At 39.8% G+C, this 21056-nt stretch overlaps 1 protein-coding gene across 6 annotated transcripts in view; it reads left to right on the top strand.

Annotated features, from left to right (window-relative positions):
- The window catches only part of LOC122556682 (glutamate receptor ionotropic, delta-2-like), a 530324-nt gene that overhangs the window by 385381 nt on the left and 123887 nt on the right, over window positions 1–21056 (top strand). The gene's annotated exons all lie outside the window — the stretch shown is intronic.

Genomic DNA, 21056 nt, shown 5'->3' on the forward strand with positions numbered 1-21056 from the left:
ACTTACAGAGATTAAAGTATGTTTACAATGATGTGTCACCTGTGCTGTTAATGTGCCCACAGTTCATTTTATTTCACCCTAATACTCCCTCTCTGTCTACGTTAAGTTCTGTGGATCTGCAGCTGGGTGGAGGGGTCCAGTTCTGCTGTGAACCCTGTTTGCCTGGGAACATTAGGGTGAGATCCTGGGGACATTTATAGCGAGAGATCCGAGACTTTCTGAGAGTCTCCTGCAGGTTCATCTTCCTCGGCTGCAATTTCTGTACGATCAGTGATCATAGATAGTGTGGAGGTTGAGGGACGAAGCATCTCTGGAGTGTTGGGAGGAAACCTCTTTGAGGTCTTATGTGTGGTTCCTATTAAATCTGGGTGCCTGCTAATGCCAGTGTGTCTCCTTGAGAGGAAGAGGCAGCTGGAGTGAAATTGAAATCCCTCTTCTACCCTCTTGCCTTGTCAATGATGCTGACCATCAATGGATGCATGTGTGTCTGGCAGTCACTGTGCATTCTGCTGGAGCTGGCTTTCCATTGCAGCCACCGACCTGCCCGTTGAGGCAGTCAGACACATGCATCTTGAAGTCAGCACAGTACTGATAATGTTGGTGAACTCCACCAATCTTCAGTAGAGTTTACTGAGTGTCTTTAGTAAACCTTCCTGCTATTCCTGTGTTTGTCGGTGCATTGTAATTAATTCATTAATGGCCGACACTATGGGGTTATCTTCTGCATACGCTTGATCAGGTAGGTGATCTTTGTCAATCTTCCGGATGCATTTTTGGGCCATGTCTTCTTTAGTCAACTGTGGGGGTGCCAGTGGTGTGCTGTCCAGATTGTACTCCTGAGGCTAATTTAAATAAACAACCCCATCAAAGTGAAGTCTCTGAGCTGGTGAAACATGCAGGAAGAAGCCTTGTCATGCTTCTTTCTTAAAATTAAAGAAGTAGCTGATGCCCTGAAGAACTGAGTTCTTCCAGATAATTGCTTCATGGGTGTTGCTATGCCTTCCTAAAAGAAAAGTGGCCGTTAGTTGTGCAATAGCAGGAGAAGCATGAGTATCTTAAGAATACGTTAACAGAGATGGTAATGGGAGAGCTGTTTAGCACAACACAATGAGGTTTATTTGATTGCCTCAACACAAAGGGTGTTGATGCCCTCCCTGAGTGATCTGGTGCTCCCCAACCAACCTTGAGGATCTTTTGCTCGTTTGGCCAGATGTCAACCACATGATCGCCAATCTTTGATGTCTCTGCCCAATTATCAGACATTTCATCCTGCATTCATCTGAAAGAAGGCATTGAGTGAGATGAAAATGGTTGGGAGACCATGATGATGGTGCAGGAGCATCAGAGGTGGTGAGGCCGAAAGATGTACTCATATGTGCCGTCCCCCACCCAACATTCCTGATGAAGGGCTTATCCCTGAAACGTCGACTCTCTTGCTCCTGAGATGCTGTCTGACGTGCTGTGCTTTTCCAGCGCCACATGTTTTGATTCTGATCTTCAGCATCTGCAGTCCCCACTTTCTCCTGAAGTGAGTGAGAGGCTTTGAGTGGAAACGCTGTATGGAATCATGAGGATTGTGGATTATTAACCTTGGCATTGTTCCTGTGCAGTGGCAGAGAATATGGTGGCACTTACCCTTGCAGAAAACAGAAGATTATTAACTTTCCTCTGAAACTGCTGGATATTTCTTCTGTTGTGTGAAAACCACTGATGTAGGCCACCATCTGTGACCAGGCTGGCTGGATCTAATATCTTTGCTTGTCCACATCATCACAACACCCACTCGCACCTCCAGGTCCTTTTGATTGAAATGGGATGCCATTTTCCATTTCTGGGGCATGCCCTTTCCAAAAAATACTAGAGCAGCAGAGTATGAAGATCCGTTTCTGGCTTGCAGCTTTTGAAGTGATGCATTGCTGCAGCAAGCAATTCCACCCCTGCAGCTGCATGATTGCACAAGATGAATGTTGGACCTAGATATCTACCTAATGAGGTAAGCAGTGGAGTTTGCATGAGTAAGCCACAACATGAAACGATTCATAAAACCAACCCCCTCTCCCAAATACAAAAGAAAGGAAAGAGCCTCAGAGTGGGAATGTTTAGCCCATTGTTGTTGAATTTAAGCACCAAATGTTACATCAGTGCAGTTTTCTGATATTTATGAAACTGGAACAAAATAGTATCTTAAAACGCAGCACCTGATGTTTAATAAGACTTCAGTACACGATCATCATTCAGTATTAGACCCTGTCTTTTGCACACATTTAACCAAAATAAAATCATTGCCCCACTGAGAAAAGCTTTACTATTGCGATGAGGAATCTCGCTATTTTTAGTGTATAGGAAATAACATTATGTCATCAAAATTTATGGTAATCATACAATCAAATACATTGGGTTGATCAGTATCTTTTTTCACAGATTGTGAAAGGTAAATACCATTTCTTCATCTTGGCTATAGCCAGCATATGCAGGAAATAAATCTTTCTTTCGCAGCCATAAAATTTTAAGGGGTTCCAAGATGCAGATGTAATATAATTTTTCAAAATCAAACTTTATGAGTTTAAAATCAACTTATATATCAGGAAAAATCACTTGTGAAAGAAAAACAAACTTCTGGCTGAGCTGAGAGAAACCATTGAGAATCATCTTCTGCAACTACCCACTTGCACAGTAATTGTGAAAACTATTCATTTGCATTGGGATATAAGTCAAAACATTGACCTTTTAACTCCTCAAGCCTGTTCTGACATTCAATGAGATCATAGCTAAATTATAATTCTGTATCCCCTCCTTGTCCCATTTCTCTTATTATCTTCAGTTAACAAAATTCTGTCATTCTTAGATTGAAATTCAATAAATAACCTGACATTAATGTAACTTCGTAGAAGTGAATTCTAAACATTTGTCATTTCTTTATCTAAAGAATGGTGAAAATATGGAATTTGCCACACAGGGAATGCTTGAAGTGATTAGTACAGATAAATTTAAGAGGAGGCATGTAGAAAGTGTCCAAAAATCACTCTTGAAGGGATGGATCCTATTTGTAAAGTCACATCATGTCCCTGGTGAGCTGAACAGTTACCCTCTATTCGCCTTACCAGTTCCTCTTCATTATTCTGAGAGACTGTCAAATCCTTCCACTAGATTATTTAGATTCTCTGCCTCCTGCCAATCAATCAATTTTCTAACTGGTTTAATAGTTTACTTTTAATTCCATGATCTTTAACTGTAGTTGACAGATTAGTTTCCCTACAGTGTGGAAACCGGCCCTTTGGCCTAACAAGTCCATACTGACCCGCTGAAGAGTGACCCATCTAGACCAATTCCCCAATTCCCCTCTGACTAATGCGCCTAACACTATGGGCAATTTAGCATAGCCAATTCACGTAACCTGCACATCTTTGGATTGTGGGAGGAAACCAGAGCACCCAGAGGAAACCCATGCAGACATGGAAAGATTGTGCAAACTCCACACAGACAGTCGCCTGAGACTGGAATCAAACCTGGGTCCCTGGTGCTGTGAGACAGCAGTGCTAATCACTGAGCCACTGTATCGCCTGTATTCATGGGAGGGTCTTTATCAAATGCCTTCTGAAATTGCAAACAAATACAATCGATTAATATCTCCTTGTCAACTACTCTTATTACCTCCTCAAACAGTTCAATCAGGTTCTCCATGCCAAATCCTTTCTCAAATTCAAGTTGGCTCTCCCTGATTAGTTAAAAATTGAAGATGTTCAGTCAGTCTATCCTGAATTATAGACAAATATATTCTGGACACCAGATGTTAGACTAACTGGTTTCTCCATCATTTCTTAAATGGTGGAATGATGTGCACCAGTTTCCAATCCAAAATGTTACTGAATCATATGATCATTGAAATTTGGAGTTAGGATCTCTGCAATGTTCTCAACAATTCGATTTTGTTCCTGGATTAAAACTATCTGGTCCTCGGGAGTTTTATTATTCTTTAGATTAGATTAGATTAGATTACATTACATTACAGTGTGGAAACAGGCCCTTCGGCCCAACAAGTCCACACCGACCCGCCGAAGCGCAACCCACCCCTATACCTAACACTACGGACAATTTAGCATGGCCAATTCACCTGACCTGCACATCTTTGGACTGTGGGAGGAAACCGGAGCACCCGGAGGAAACCCACGCAGACACAGGGAGAACGTGCAAACTCCACACAGTCAGTCGCCTGAGGCGGGAATTGAATCCGGGTCTCTGGCGCTGTGAGGCAACAGTGCTAACCACTGTGCCACCGTGCCGCCCACGTTGTCACTTAAGTATCACTTAAGTTGTGAAGTTGCCTTTCCTTAAGTCAACACCTTACGTTAATTATGGAAGGTTCATATCTTGATTCATTGTTAGTATCTTTGGGATATCCAGCATGCTGCCCTCTTCCTATACTGTAAGTATTGACACAAAGGAATTGTTCATCATTCTGCAATTTCTTTATTTTCATTAATGATATTATTGTAATCAATCAAACTCTTTAAAATTTGGCATGCTTCAGTCTGTCCTGATGAATGAGAGGTGAGAAGCTTTAATAGCATCTCTTTTTCTTAGGCACAGTCTCATCTGTGTTAATCGTGATTCTTTGAATTATTTGTCCCCAATTTGACTTTTCTCTGGTCATGCTTCAGTCATTTTCTAATTTATCTAGTGCTCCGTAATACAGGATTGAATCCAGCTCCTTTATTTTATTATATTCATTGTGGGCATGTTGCTAGGCAAAATTAATTCATTTTTAATAAGATGTCCTGTCACTTTATGTTTATTAATGTTGATTGTTATTCCTCACAAATGTATTTTCATACTTTTTTTTGAAACCCTTACTTTTTTTCACTTCTTTGTTCTTTGTTTCTCATCTAGTTACCCAAACACATGCTTTTTAAAATTCATTTCATTGAATAGAATGCCTACAGTGTGGAAGCAAGCAATTTGGCCCATCGAGTCCACATTGACCCTCCAAAGATCATTCTACCCTGACCTAGCCCCTACCCTCTCCTAAACCTGCACTTCCCATAGCTAACCTACCTAGCACGTTTCTGGACAGTACGGGAAATTTAACGTGGCCAATCTACCTAACCTGCACATCCAGCGAACCCAGAGCACCCAGCAGAAACCCATGCAGACACGGTGAGAATATGCAAACTCCACAGTGTTAGTCGCATTAGGGTGGAATTGAACCCAGGTCCCTTGTGGTGTGAGGCAGCAGTGCTAACCACTGAACAACTGTGCTGCCCTACATTTTTGTATACTTTCTCTTTTATTTTTATGTTTTATTTAACCTATCTCTTCAGCAGGCAGAGCTTTTGCCTCTTATGGATATAAAATTGTTCTGTAACGCTTTCATCTATTTTGAACATCTTCTACTAATCTTCAGATGATTTATCCAGTTTACTGTAGATGTTTTCTATGTCATCATATTAAAGGCAGCCTTTCTAGAATCAAGAATCTTGGACGATGTTTTGCTTTTCTCCCTTCACATTATGATTGCTATAGATAAATGTACATGCACCATTAGGCTAGTAACTTAATCCAATACAGCTCTCATCCCCAAATCCCCAAAAAGATTGTTGGCTCAAAGATTTTTTTTGCAGAAAACTACTTTGATCGCAGTCAAGAAATCCACTTTCATCCTGTCATTCAAGGTAGAATCATATGCATATGAACATACAAACAAGGACTAAAAGTAGGCCACTTGACCCTTTGAGCCTGCATCACCTTCAATAAGATCATGACTGATCTCATTTTAACCTCAACTCTACATTCCTGCATGTTCCCATTAATCCTCAGTCATGAATGGTGGTGGACTGTTATACAGCTCCGTAGAGGATAAGGCTCCACAAATATCCCCATACTCAATGATGGAAGAGAGCAATACATCAATGCAAAAGATAAGGCTGAAACATTTGCAGCAATCTTCAGCCAAGTGGATGATCCCTCTCAGCCTCCTCCAATAGTCCCCAGGATCACAGACACCAGTCTTCAATCAATTTGATTCACTCCACATGATATCAAGACATGGTTGGAGGTCCTGGGTATTGCAAAGGCTATGGGCCCTGACAACATTCCAGCAATAGTACTGAAGATTTGTACTCCAGAATGGTGGCTCAGTGGTTAGCACTGCTGCCTCACAGCACCAGGGTCCCAGGTTCGATTCCAGCCTTGGGTAACTGCCTGTGTGGAGTTAGCACATTCTCTCCGTGTCTGTGTGGGTTTTCTTCGGGTGCTCTGGTTTCCTCCCACAGTCCAAAGAATTACAGGTCAGATGGCCATGCTAAATTGCCCATAGTATTAAATGCATAAGTCAGAGGGAAATGGGACTGGGTAGGCTACTCTGCAGAGGGTCATTGTGGACTTGTTGGGCCTAGGGCCCTGTTTCCACACTGTAGGGAATCTAATCTAATCAATTTGCTGCTCCCCTAGCCAAGCTGTTCCAGTACAGTTACAATAGTGGCATTGACTCAGTGATTTCTCTTCACTGAGATTACAAGAAATTTCCCAGAATTAGAGATTCAAGTGTTGAGGGAAAAGGATGAATTGAAGGAAATTGGTTTTAATAAGAAGGTTGTATTACAGAAATTAATGGAATTGAGGGTTGATAAATCCCCAAGAGCTGATATTTGACATCCCATTCATTTGAAAGAAGCAACAATGGAGGGTGTGAATGCATTGGTGATTGTCTCCCATGCTTCTATCGTCATGGGCAGCACGGTGGCTCAGTGGTCGGCACTGCTGCCTCACAGCACCAGGAACCTTGGCTTGATTCCACCCTTGGGTGACTACCTGTGTGGAGTTTGGTCATTTGCCCCATGTCTATGTGAGTTTTCTCTGGCTGCTCTGGATTCCTCCCACAGTCCAAAGATGTGCAGATCAGGTGGATTAGCAATTCTAAATTACCTACAGTATCCAGAGATGTCCAGGCTAGGTGGATTGACATGCTAAATTGCCAATGGTGTCCAGGGATGTGCAGGTGAGGTAGATTAGCCATGGGAAATGCAGGGTTATAAGTATAGGGTAGGAATTGGATCTGAGTGGGATGTTCTTTGGAGAGCTAGTTTGGACTTGATGGACCAAATGGCCTGCTTCCACACTCTAGGGATTCTATGGTTCTATGATTGGAATCAGTTCCCTCAAATTGAAAGTAACAAGTGTCACCTCACTATTTCAAAGGGAGGGAGCGAGACCTATTGGTCTTACATCAATAGTCAGGAAAATGTTCATCTTTATTATTAAGGACGTGATAAATGAATATTTCAACAATAATAAACTAATTAGACATTGTTATTAGCATGGATTCCTGAATAGAAATTGTGTCTGGTGAACCTGTTTGTGTTTTTTGAACAGGTTACAAACAGTATTTTTAAAGGCATGACCATAGTTTATATGGATTTTCAGTTCAGTTTGATAACAACTCCTATAGGAGGTTGACTAATAAAACTAAAGCATGTGAATTAAGGATTGGCTAACAGGACATTAAGCTGAGAACAGGAATAGGCAAAACACGCTTGTGTTGGCAGACTATGACTTGTTTAGTGCCACAACGAGCAATATTTGGGCCCAACTTGTTCACAATATATATCAATGATTTGGATATTGGGACAAAATGTAATCTGTCCAAGTTTAGGGAGAAACATAGTTTGTTGGAATGTGTGCTGTGAAGAAAATGCAAAGTGACTGCAAGAAAAGTTGGACCTTGAGAGTGGGCAAGAACATGGCAGCTGAAATATATTGTTGGAAAAAAACTAAGACTCTCTACTTTGGTAAGGGAAGCACATATACAAAATATTCATATTTAGTATAAGGTTAGAAGTGAATTTCTAAAAAAGGACCTGGATGTTCTCATCAATAAATCACTGAAGGCTAATATGTAACTGGAGCAAACAAGTAGACATGCTAATAGTACATTGCAAGAGTGGTAAACCCTTGCTTCAGTTGTATAGGAACTTGGACAAACTGCACCTGAGTGCGATATGCAATTTTGATCCCCTTACTTTAGGAAAGATATTATTGTTATAGGGGAAGTACACTGAAGGTTCACAGACTGGAGGTGGAACTAATCTGTGATAAGAGATTAGGAAACTGGGCTTGTATTTTCTAGAGTTTCAAAGTATGAGAAGTGATCTAATTGAAACCTACAAAATACTTAAAGAGATACATAAGGGAAATCCAGGTTAGATGTTCCCTCAGGTTGGAGAATCCTGAACCAGGGGACGCATTTTCAAGATAATGTGAACTGAGATGAAAAATTGTTTTATACCCATAAAGTAATGAATATTTGAAATTCTCTATCCCTGGGGGATAGGAAGCACAATCAATGAGTACATTTAAAGTGGAGATTGACAGATTTGTAAATATCAATGTAAATGGACATGGGGATAATGTGGGAAAAAGATGATCAATGATGATCATGTTATTTGGCAGAGCAAGCTCAATGAGCTGAATGGAATAGTCCAATTCCTTTCTTTCTATGTTAAATGCAGTCTATGGTGTAAAGTTGCTGAGGCATTGACATTTCAATAACCTCATGAGAAAATAGGACAACTTGGACAACAGAATAAACTCCTAGAGCAGAATCAATAGAAGATTCCAGTGTGGTATCTGATCTATGTGACTACATGAAAGATTTACCTCATGCTGCAACTGACCTCTGCAATTAAGGCAATCAAGATTCTCATTCAGTATTTCATTATTAAAGACTAGATCATCATTCATTAACTGAGCAGAGTTTTCTTCGTTCGCTATTTGCCAAGGAACTTAGACAATTCTAAAACAATGCAACTTTTTTTCTCCATGAATACATCTCTGGTTGAGAAAACTAGTTGCTTAACTACAAGACTTTTGTAAATGTTCTTCAAGTATCTCATTTTCATATCATAAGGCTTACTTGCTCTCTTTACTAACAGTTAGATTTTTAGTTCAGTTGTCTTACTAGGTGGCGCGGTGGCTCAGAGGTGAGCACTGTTGCTCAAGCGCCAAGAACCCGGGTTTAATTCCCACCTCAGGCGACTGTCTTTGTGGAGTTTGCACATTTTCCTCATGTCTGTGTGGGTTTCCTCCAGATGCTCTGGTTTCCTCCCACAGTCCAAAGATGTGCAGGTTAGGTGAATTGGCCATGCTAAATTGCCCATAGTGCTTGGTGCATTAGTCAGGGGTAAATGTTGGGAAAAGGGCCTGGGTGGTTTACTGTCCAGAGGGTTGGTGTGGACTTGTTGGGCCAAATGGTCTGTTCCCACACTGTAGGGAATCTAATCTAATCACTGAGATAGTTAGTCTGGTCAAATTCTGTTCCGTTCTGAGCCATTCAAGATCATTCCTGACCTCATTTTCAAACTTGTTGAAGATAATCTGTGTCGTCATGAACCTCAATTATCTGATATTGGAGGCTTTGCTGTAGAAACATCTCTAGTACTTCCATGGCTTACTTTAGATTAGATTACTTACAGTGTGGAAACAGGCCCTTCGGCCCAACAAGTCCACACCGACCCGCCGAAGCGTAACCCACCCAGACCCATTCTCCTACATTTACCCCTTCACCTAACACTACGGGCAATTTAGCATGGCCAATTCACCTAACCCCTGCACATTTTTTGGATTGTGGGAGGAAACCGGAGCACCCGGAGGAAACCCACGCAGACACGGGGAGAATGTGCAAACTCCATGTGGGCGGCACGGTGGCACAGTGGTTAGCACTGCTGCCTCACAGCGCCAGAGACCCGGGTTCAATTCCCGCCTCAGGCGACTGACTGTGTGGAGTTTGCACGTTCTCCCCGTGTCTGCGTGGGTTTCCTCCGGGTGCTCCGGTTTCCTCCCACAGTCCAAAGATGTGCAGGGTCAGGTGAATTGGCCATACTAAATTGCCCATAGTGTTAGGTAAGGGGTAAATGTCGGGGTATGGGTGGGTTTCGCTTCGGCGGGTCGGTGTGGACTTGTTGGGCCGAAGGGCCTGTTTCCACACTGTAATCTAATCTAATTGTAATCTAATCTTACTCAGTTTCTCTTGAAGCAGCCTACTGTCAACTACATAACTTTGAACTTAAGGAACTCTTTTCCTCTAAATAGCTTCTTGTCTACACTGAATTTCACCTCTTGGTTGTCTTTTGCTGAAGATTCAAGTTTAATTTTCTCTAAGCATGTCAAGCACACATGTATGCTGTCTGTGCAAGATTGTAAAAATTAGTTTCATACAGTGACTTCTGCCTGTGTAGATGTGGCACCATTCACCTTGATTGAAGCTTCAGTGATCTTGAATTAATTTGGAAACTATCAGTCAGCTTCCCGCTTCCTAACCCCATCATTCTTGATGCCTCAGGTTCTGCAGCCACTTCACTGATTGTAGAAATTTTGAAACTTCACTTGCTTTTATTGTTGATTGAACACATACAAAGTTACTGTCTTACTTCCCAGCAGTGGTCTGGTAGTTTACAATGAGAGGAATTTATTCAACTAACTGTGACTGAGCTTTCTGCTGCTACATTTCCTTGGAGGATTCTGTGCAGTCAGTAGACAGGTTTATTTTTCCATATCTTTTTCACAACAGAGACAGTTGGATTTCCAGGAACAGTGTCTGCTGAATTCAAAAAAATAAGGGAAGGTCCGAAGTTTCAGATTTCAGTGAATTGTTTACTTGAGCGCTGACTTCATTCTCTATAGCTTTATCTTGCGACAGCGAACCACAGTCCTCTGGAAAGGCCTCTACAGGTTGACCATTGCCTTCTTTGGTGACTTCCTTTCTTGCCATTTTCATTTTCTGTTCTGAGAGAAATGGAGGTCTCCCCCATTTCATTGCCTGCTTCTTATATGATCAGCTGATTACATTATTGTTTATCCATAAACCTGATCTTCAAATGGTCACTCTCTATATAAAACTATTCATTCTCCTGGCTTGTATTACATTGTTCATTGGGGCCAATACAGTAAAGAACAGTTCCTATTTTTAAATAACAAAGTATACTTCTTTTTTTTCAATGATTTACTGCGTTAGGGAAAACAATAATCCAATCACAGCAGCAATCGTGTGTTTGAATAATATCACTACTGATTACATAATTGATTCATTTTCAGGTTATCAAAACATAATCACTTAAGTTTAAGTTAATGTTTACGAATTAAGAATCCCGGCCTGGGTTCAAGTCTCACCTGCTTTAGGAGTGTGTAACAACATCTCTGAACAAGTTGATTAGAAAATGTCTACAGTTCACTTAAAACTCAAAAGGAAAGTGGGAATAAGATATAAAAATTAAAATTGCACAAAATAGCAATTGCTGGTTCCTGGCCTGCAGTTTTATCTAGTTTAACCATTTTACATCTTACATTTTTTCTGTAACTTTAACTAAATTTCAGTTTGAGGTCTTTGCATTGATTATGTGCCAGAGGATTCTATTTTTGCCAAATTATTAATGTCCTGTTCCATTCATGATGCACTCCATAAGTGAGTGATTTGTGCTTCAACAACTAATATAACAACAATTTCTCATACATTTGTCAAATGGGTCAAAACATCCTCTGGGCTTGGAAAAACTTGTTTTATCAATTTTTGTAGCACACAAAGTGCATAGCTGCCTCTTTTGTGCCTTCACACACCTTTTTCACACCAGGAAGTTCACTGTACAGGTTCAGACTATGATGAATCAGTGTGGGGGAAAGCCCAACGTTTACTTTCCCACACAATCTCCCAGATCCCACAGTGTCTAAAGGCCCCAAAATGTTATCCATCACCACCCTCAACCCTGCACCCATCACTGCCTGCCAGACTATGCCTACCTCTCAGATTGTTAATGCCACTTCATGGTTACAGCTGTCCAAATGACAATTTATTATGTGCAAAGGAAAGAATTCCCAGTTCGCATATAAATTTCATTTCAGCATGCCTGCCAATCAATGTTAGGGATCAGGTGGGTTTTATCTTTATCAGCTGGAGCTACTTAAATCACAGCAAAGAAAAAAGTGACAGAACAGGCTGACAGGGCATTTTGTATATTTTTCACCTCATTATAGTGCTTTTTGCATTAGAAGACCACTGTAATTTGTATTAAAATATTACAAGGCTTGTAAATGTCAGTGTCAACTTACATTTAAAGGACAAATCACTATGATAAATCACTGTGTTAAAACATTCTGATATAACACCTAAGCGTGGCATTTGAAAGTGCAAAAATGCTGAACACTTGTCTTTCAGAACGTCTTTCAGACTTCTCTACAGGTTTCTAATTTTCTTCATGAACTCTCAGAAATAGTGTGATTATGAAGTGTTTCCATGTCTCCACATGACCATACGAAAAGCATGAGTGAGAGGAAACCCTATTTTCATTCCCCATGTTAGATAGAGGACCCAACCTCAGCAGAGTTGGGTTTGCTTTTTCACAACAGACATTCCTAGACTGCAAAAAAAGGCCAGAAGAATATTGAAATGACTCCACAGAGGCCAGTATCCTGTCACCAAGTCACCTTTTATTCACCCAAGAAGAGTCCTTGACGCTGATGCAGCTTCATCAGAGCCAGCTTTCAGAATGAACAGAACCTCGAGCAGTCCTATTTATCTTCTTAAATCGAGGGTTTGCCCACCCTTTCCCACAAATGGGAGAAGCTGCTGGTGGTAATTTTTTTTGTCTTTGTTGGCACTATGGGCTCTGCTCCATCAATGTGGCTATATCTGCATCCAATCCTGGCCACCAGACATAACTTCTTGCCAACATCTTCATTTTGGAAACCTCTAGATCATCCTGATCATATTAGATCCCCTACAGTGTGGAAACAGGCCCTTCGGCCCAATAAGTCCACACCGACCCTCTGAAAAGTAACCCACCCGGACCCATTTCCCTCTGACTAATGCACTTAACACTATGAGCAATTTAGCATGGCCAATTCACCTGACTTGCATGTCTTTGGACTGTGGGAGGAAACCAGAGCACCTGGAGGAAATCCATGCAGACATAGGGAGAATGTGCAAACGCCACACAGACAGTCACCCAAGGCTGAAATCGAAGCTAGGACTCTGGTGCTATGAGGAAGCAGTGCTAACCACTGAGCCATCATGCCACCCCCAGTCCTGCTTATATTTTTCATCCAGGATTCCCTGATTGGACCATGTTAACAGTCCCAATAACAGATTCTATGAGGTCAACATGGCTGAACTTGTGACAATCACTACAAAAATGTGCAGTGCCAGGAATGTGGAAAAACATCAGCTTTCTTCTTATAAAAACATGTAACGTGCATGCACCAGAATACACTCAGGCAAAAGTTTAGTCCATTGTATCGTGCCTTTACTATTTTATATTTGGAAGCTTGAGATACTTAGTTGTACATCACAACATGTGACAAAGGCATAATAAGAAGTCAAACAGTAAATACATAAACCAAGAAGATGTACAAAAACAACTAAATTATTTTTATAGTTGTTACAAATGAGGAATTAGATGCATGTCCTAAATATTGATCAGATATTTGAAGTTAAAGAACTGACATAGCATAAAATTCTTAATAGCATAAATATTATAATTATATTGGAATTCCAACATTGCAAGCAACATTTTTTTTTAAATTACCTTAATAATGAAGCTTCATATTTTAAAATGTCATAGATTATGGATGCTGATGGAAAATTTAATTTTAAAAGAATTACATCGTAAATATATTCTGTCAAAGAAGCTCATTGATTGAGATTCATGTGGTATTTTGCTAACTCTCATTAGGCACAAAATGTCACACTGGATCTGGGTGATAACTCTCAAACCTTTACTCCATAATCTGTGTTTTCTTTTAAAAAATGATATAATTATTGGATTTTGCAAATTAGCAAGATTATAACATTGAGATAATTACTTGTGGTTTGAACACATCTGCAGCCATCAATTCTGTAAATGAAGTTATCTAGGCAAAGGGTATTAAAATGATCGAGCGTTTAAAAAAAATCAGACAAACTCCTATTCAATTAAAAAAAGACAGCTGACATTAGTGACAAGCACAATATGTTAATTAATATGATCACTTGGCTCAAAGTATTTTGTAAAGTTATTTTCACTATTATTTTTGCAATAATGCTGTATTGTGAATTTTCTTGACAGAGCAAACATTGTTCAATGATTGGTTTTATCCATTTTATATACATTTTGAAATTCTACTTGCACTTTTAACTTTAATTGTATATTTATTCTTGGCAATGCTTAGGAGTAGCAGTTTGACAAAGGGTCAGTTAGACTCGAAACGTCAGCTCTTTTCTCTCCTTACAGATATTGCCAGACCTGCTGAGATTTTCCAGCATTTTCTCTTTTGGTTTCAGATTCCAGCATCTGCAGTAATTTGCTTTTTTCCAACATATTATGGTCTCTGCTTCTTAGGGGTTCCTTCACCTGAAGCTCCCTAATCAAGTCTGCCTCATTACACATCACCAAATCTCGAATTGCCTGTTCCTTAGTGGCTCTACCACAAGCTGCTCCAAAAAACAAAGCTCATAGATATTCCATAAATTCCTTTTCTTGAGATTCACTACCAATCTGATTTTCCCAGTCCAGCTCCATATTGAAGGCCTCCCCATGATGATTGTAATAGTGCCTTTCTTAGATGCCTTTTCTATCTCTCAACCTCTTTTCTGCCTCACATCCTGACTACTGCTGAGAGGCCAGTTCATAACTTTCATTTTTGCAGTTCCTCAATTTCCCCATATAGGTTTCTTCTGCTTCCAGCTCTATATTGACTTAATATCAATTTAATTTCATTGCTTACCCACCCCGCCCCCCATCTGCCCATCTGCCTGTCCTTTCCATAGGGTGTGTGTCCTTGGATTTTTACATCCCTGCCCTTATCCTCTTGCAACCAAGTAGCTGATGTCTCTGATGCTCACAATATCGCCAATAATTTCATTCCGTGTTACAAGGTCAGTTCCCTTGTTTTGTATACTGTGCATATTCAAATACAACACCCTCAGTTCTGGGTTGACTGCACCTCTTACCACTTGCCTGAAGTTAAATTCTTAACCCTTTGCACACTCTCTGTCCTATTACTTCTCCGGGAAACTTTAATAAGCTCTCCTGCACCCTCACCTCTTTTAACTAGTGACCACCCTATTTAACATTTCCACTCGGAACCAAGTCCCAGATCAGTGCTGGTGGAGCCAGCCACAATAGTACAGTTTTGTCCTTTCCCAATACCTCAAGCAAACCCATGTGTGAAAGTCACAAGAAAGCAGTGGAATGAACACAAAATGCTGTGGATGCTGGAAATTTTAAACAGGCTCAGAAAAAGCTGGAAAAATCCAGAGGTTCAACAGCGTCTGTGAAGCGAAAAACAGAGTTAATGTTTCAAATCCAATCAAACACTTTGTCCCACCAGGGTTTGAGAATGCAGTCTTGCAATCTGGGATCAGGTCATGGTCAGTCCTACAGGTCAAATACAACCAATCCAGGAGTTGCAATTACATCAGACAACAGTGCTGATGTAGTGTGTTGGTGCTGTTCCATCATCACTCGGAGTTCTGTAGGTAAAAACAATGACTACAGATGCTGGAATCTAGACTCGGAGTTCTGTGCAAAATCAGTCCAGGGAGTGGGCAATGGTCAAGGAGCTAATCAGGAGGCATTCTGTGGAGTCTTGGGAAAGTGGGTATTTCAAGTCAAGGAATGGGCTTCATTGTTCTGGATCAAGGATAGAATGGCAACATTGATGGGGGAAATTGGACATGCAAGATATGATCTCATAGCAAAATCCTGATTGAGAGATCTAGATTATAGGGGTGCAGGGCCTTTGTTCAAGCAGGTCACAATAACTCTGGCCTCTATGGTGAAGGACAACAAGTGCATGGGAATTTCCAGTCATGGGCTCTGCAGTAAAGTGGGGACATTAGTAGTTTTATAATGGGACTTAACAGTATTAGGAGGAAGTTGAAAGGACATTGATGCAAAATGAAATGTGAAGGATTGGGGATTGTTATGCCTCACAGGCAGAGTCAACAGCTCACTCACATGTAAAGGAATCTTGCCACATTAGACTGAAAGTCAACTGCACAATACTAAACAAACTTCTGGCACTGTGTGGAATGTGGGGAGGGCAGAGGAAAGCTTTTGGAATTGTAACCCTGCAAGTGGCAATTGTCATAATCATATCTCCACTGATTTAGTAATGCCGGCCATCAATTTGCACTTCAGCAGCTCAATCATTGTCCAAGGATTAAAGATAACAGTCTCAAGCAAGCATGATCATTTCATTCTTCTCCCACTATGCACCTGACTGAAAACTACTCCCTTAGATTTTGAGGCAGTGCTGTTTAGTTGAAATGTGTAACCTGCAGTCACGTAGTATAGATATGACATTGATGTAGTACAATGCAATACAGCAACATGTCCGTGTCTTTGACTGATCACTGCTTATAATCATAACAATTTGCCTGGGTTTAAGGTGTCTGTAAGTTCTGAATGAATCTGAAAATCCAAGAAGACAAGGCAAGACAAAGATGCATTGAGCAACCAAGCAGGCAAAAAGTGAGTGACCACTAAGAAAACAACCAAAGAAACCTGAGATGCACTGTCCTCCAAAGTAGGGGATTGGTACCGTTCCTTGTCCATAAAGTGACCCAGGACCAGTATTGTAATGAAAGCTCCAAAGTGCAGAATTGAAGTGGGGAACTGTTTTCAGTGAGTCAGAGATGTGCCATGATGATATGGTGAAACTGGTGAATGTTTGATGCCAACCTCTCTGGAGGGGATGTTTAGGATGTTGCTGTTAATGGAGCATTCCCTTGAGATGTTGGGTACTGCTAGCCAAGGTGGAGGTCCAGAGGAGCAAGCAATGAGTTGCCAGATACCCAGACTGACTTTTATGTCAGGGATTGTTACCTTCTAGTTTCTCTTTGCTGAATGGGAGAATAGCAAACTACATATGAATGAGGCAAGATTAGATACTAAAGCAATATAAATGCATGCAAATGGTTTTATCACCACTTATTAGTGAGATTCTCATCTCTCCATTCAAACCTTAGATGGAGAAACAGACTCTTTTTCTTGATGTTGACAGTCCCATTTTTCCAAAATCACCATATATTCTCAATTGACTTGCCACTGTCCACATTGTTCAGGACCTGGTAGAATTCCACCCTTTAACTGAATACGGGAAAATTCCACCCACATTTTGTTATCTTAACATGATTTTTTATTCAATCGAGAGCATTTCTTGCCGTTGTAATGTGGCATGCATTCGTTGACTATTATAGAAGGAGTGTATATATTTTACATAAATAATGAACAGTATAAAGGAAGTTAGTGTGCTAAAATGTAAATATGGTTTGCACACTAACCTTTATGTTCATCAAGGCAAATGCCAGCCCCACTGTCCAGTTTTCAGCTCATGGGATGCTAAAGCATGTCATCTATGAAAAGCTAGAAGTTCAGATAGCACAAATATATTTGTTGCTGAAATATGAGTTTTCTAAAAGTAAAATGTGCACATAAAATGTAATTCTTAATTATAAAAGTATGAAATAATGCTGCTACAGCTCTTTTGGATTTTAAGTTTCTAACATTAATTTATTTCCTTCCTTATATTTGTCACAAATTTTTATCTTAACTTCAAATTTGTTTTTGTTTCTTTAATCTAACCTTTTAACGCTTCCCTAACTTATTTTTAAAAAAACCCTGTTTTATTGTCATCCTGACTCCCACCATCTGCTTTAAAACAACTTCAAAAAACACAATTGAATTCAAGTTTTGTTTGTTTATTCACAGGGTTTTCATGCAAAATAATATATCAAAACATAACATAGTGCCATTTGATGGTGGAATTCATTGAAGTCAATTGCATCCATAATGAATAAATTTATCTGCAATACAGTAAGATTGAAATAATATATCAGATTTAGTACATTAGAAAGAAGCAATGAAGGGTGGGTTATTCATGTTAATTTTCACATTTGAGTCATGGTTTGCCTGATTAATGGTACAGGAATATTTAGGTTTATATATATTTACATATTCAAATATGCACATTATTTTGTTAAGGATAAATTCATTTTGCAGCACTTTCTTACAATCAAACATATTCATTATTTTACTATTTATGTTCCATTTGAGATCTTTTAGAAAAGCTAAAATGTTATTTTGTTTCTAATTTCATTTCAGTGTGTATCCGGCTAATTTACTTCTGCTCAGGTTATTGCAGCATACATCCTGCTTAATTAATCAGTCTGTTTACCTATTTATTCAGTGATTTTTCATTTTGTTTTTACCTTTTGCTCTTACTTCACATTCAGATAAATAGAGAAAATCAATGCATGAGTATCCAAAACCCATTAATTATTCCGATTAATTTGATACTTTGATACTTCCGTGTGAATGTGTGCAAAAAGCTGGAAATCTAATTACAGATAAATGAACTAATTGCTTACAGCAATTATTTTCTCAAATTAAAAAAATAACAAGAAAGGTATTTTGGAAGATCGAGGCACAAAAACAAAATGTCACAAATTTACATATGCAAGCAAAGAGTTCTAAAAAAGACACATGGATGTGCTATCTTGTAAATCTTACTTTAGAGACAAAACAATGAATAAGTTGACCTGGAAGCTGCCAAAACTAGGAGGTAACTGCTTTCAGGGAATTTAATAATGGAAATAACTGACACCCTATATTTGTGTTAGTAAGCTGTATATGACACTCATTGACTGCTTTGGCTTATGGACAATGTAACATGTGACCAAATGTAGAGTCAAACACTGCAAAACTTCCTGTTCTGTGACAAGTTAGCTGACGTCATCTGCATTACAATTGTTTTAAGTGTTTCTGTGTGACAGTGGGAAGAAAAAGGCAATATTTGTTGTACAGTTCGATTAATACTGAAAAGGAATATTTTCGTCTTGCACTCATCAGGATGTTTTGCAAGAATAAAGTTTAAAAGGTATTTACATGAAATGCCTAAGAGGAGAGTACTGATTAATTGACAAGTGGAGTCTGATTGGAATAGGCAATGCCATGGAGAATGCACCCAACTCAGCAAAATAGGTGACATGCATTCATTGGTTTATTTCTCAGGGCAATGCCTGAGAATCAGAACAACATGTCCGATTTAAAATTTAAACAAAGCCTGGCAGTTAACTGTCAATCCGTGTTAATGGGTGCATTTTCCATGATAATGCCTGCTTGAACCACTTGCCAATCAATCAGTACTCTTAGCAGTATAAATGTCACTTTTTCATTTGAATTTATATTGCAAAAAGTCCTAATGAGTTCAAGACAAAAAGCTTCAACAAAACGTGTCTTGTTTATTGTTTTCACAGGGAAATCTTGGTACATAGACATCTCAAATACAATAGTGTGCTAAGCTCATTGTCAAGTAACCTATTGGTATTTATTGTGTTCATTCACACATTGTCAAGAGGTCAGGATACCAGAGGCTCATGTTGATCCCGTGCTACCATAAGTCAACACTTTTAACTTGTGAGAAAAAGAAATGTGGGGAAAATGAAGTTGCAATTCAAAAAACAACTGATGTTATGCTTTTACTCAAATTTCCTTTCAGAGAGATATTTTTGTTCCACTTCTGAAACACAGATCTTTGTTGTCTTTCATATAACTTGGGTGTTTTATGTTATTAATTGCTGTATTTTGTCATCGAGACTGGTATACTTAGTTTTCTCAGCATGAATCTAAATAGATTAGTGAGTCAGTGTTGGAATATTGCTGAAAAGAGAAATATGTTGCTGAAGGTATTCACCCTGCAGTCATCAAATCAAACAGAAGAATGCAAAATTTCAAACAATAAAAGCAATTTACATGACAGGAGAAGTCAGCTGAGCTTTACAGACAATGAACTAGTTTAAAGTGTAGTCACTTGCCATGTGAAAAATGTCATAACCTTAACTCACAGAGCACATGAATAAAAGTGTAAGATACTGCAGATGCTTGAGACCTGAACTAAAATAAGAAATGTTTGAAACAGTCAGCAGGCTGGCACATCTGTGAAGAGAAAACAAAGCTAATGTTTTCAGTCCAATATAGCTGTTTTGTTTTTACTTTGTGTTGCCCAAACACAAGGATAATTTGTGACAGTGACAAGGTCCTCCTGATCTTCATTTACCAACTCCCCTCCCTGCCCACAACATCCACAACCAAAGTATCATGAGACACCATATCCACCACTCCAGCAGGATTCCACTACTTGAGTCATATTCCCTTCCCCTTCCCTGTCAGCTTTCCATGGGGACTGTCCCCTCTAGGACACCTTGGTCCATTCTTTCTCCACCTCCAAGTCCTCCCCACAGCCCCATGGCACCTTCTCACACAACCACAGAAGGAGTAACAGCTGCCTGTTTACCTCCTCCCACCTCACTATCTAAGGAACACAGTACAGTTGATTTACCTGTACTTATCTCATTCTAGTCTACTCTATTCACTGCTCGTAATGTGGACTCCTATATATTGGGGAGATGAAACACAGATCTGGTGACCGCTTTGCAGAACAACTATGTTCTGTCTACCAACACGACTCTTAGCTGCCTGTTACCCACTATTTCAATACAAAACCTGGCCAATATCTCTGTGTTAGACTTGCTGCAGTGCTTCACCAAATTTCAGCGCAAGCTAGAAGAACAGCATCTCACGTTCTCCTTGGGAATTCTGCTGCGTTTGTGACTCAACATCGAATTCAATAAATTGAGGGCCTGAGCACCTTCTCCCATCTCCTTACCCCAACCCCCACACATTAGGCCTTGTCATCACTTGGTTACTACCACAACCATCCCATTGTCAGCTACAAATAGTCCAAATTAGCAGCTATTGATTCACCTTAGCTATCCTTTACCCATTTCTTTGCCTGTTTCACTGTTGCTTTCTCTCCCTCTGGACTTCATTTCCACCAGTCATTTATTCCTCCCACCCCCATCCTATCTTCAGCATACATACCAATTGCTTTCCTAGCTAAAATCATTTCTGAAAAAGGGTCAGTGGACCTGAAATGTTAATTCTGCTTTGTCTCCAGGGATACTGTTGAGGTTCTCTGGCAACTTCTGTTTGTTATTGCATAAGGATAACTTCCCTGATGGAAATACATTT

The sequence above is a fragment of the Chiloscyllium plagiosum genome, unplaced genomic scaffold (genome assembly GCF_037043375.1).
Source record: "Chiloscyllium plagiosum isolate Xiang-an unplaced genomic scaffold, Cpla_swu_hap1 HiC_scaffold_16, whole genome shotgun sequence".
NCBI classification, from domain to species: domain Eukaryota; kingdom Metazoa; phylum Chordata; class Chondrichthyes; order Orectolobiformes; family Hemiscylliidae; genus Chiloscyllium; species Chiloscyllium plagiosum.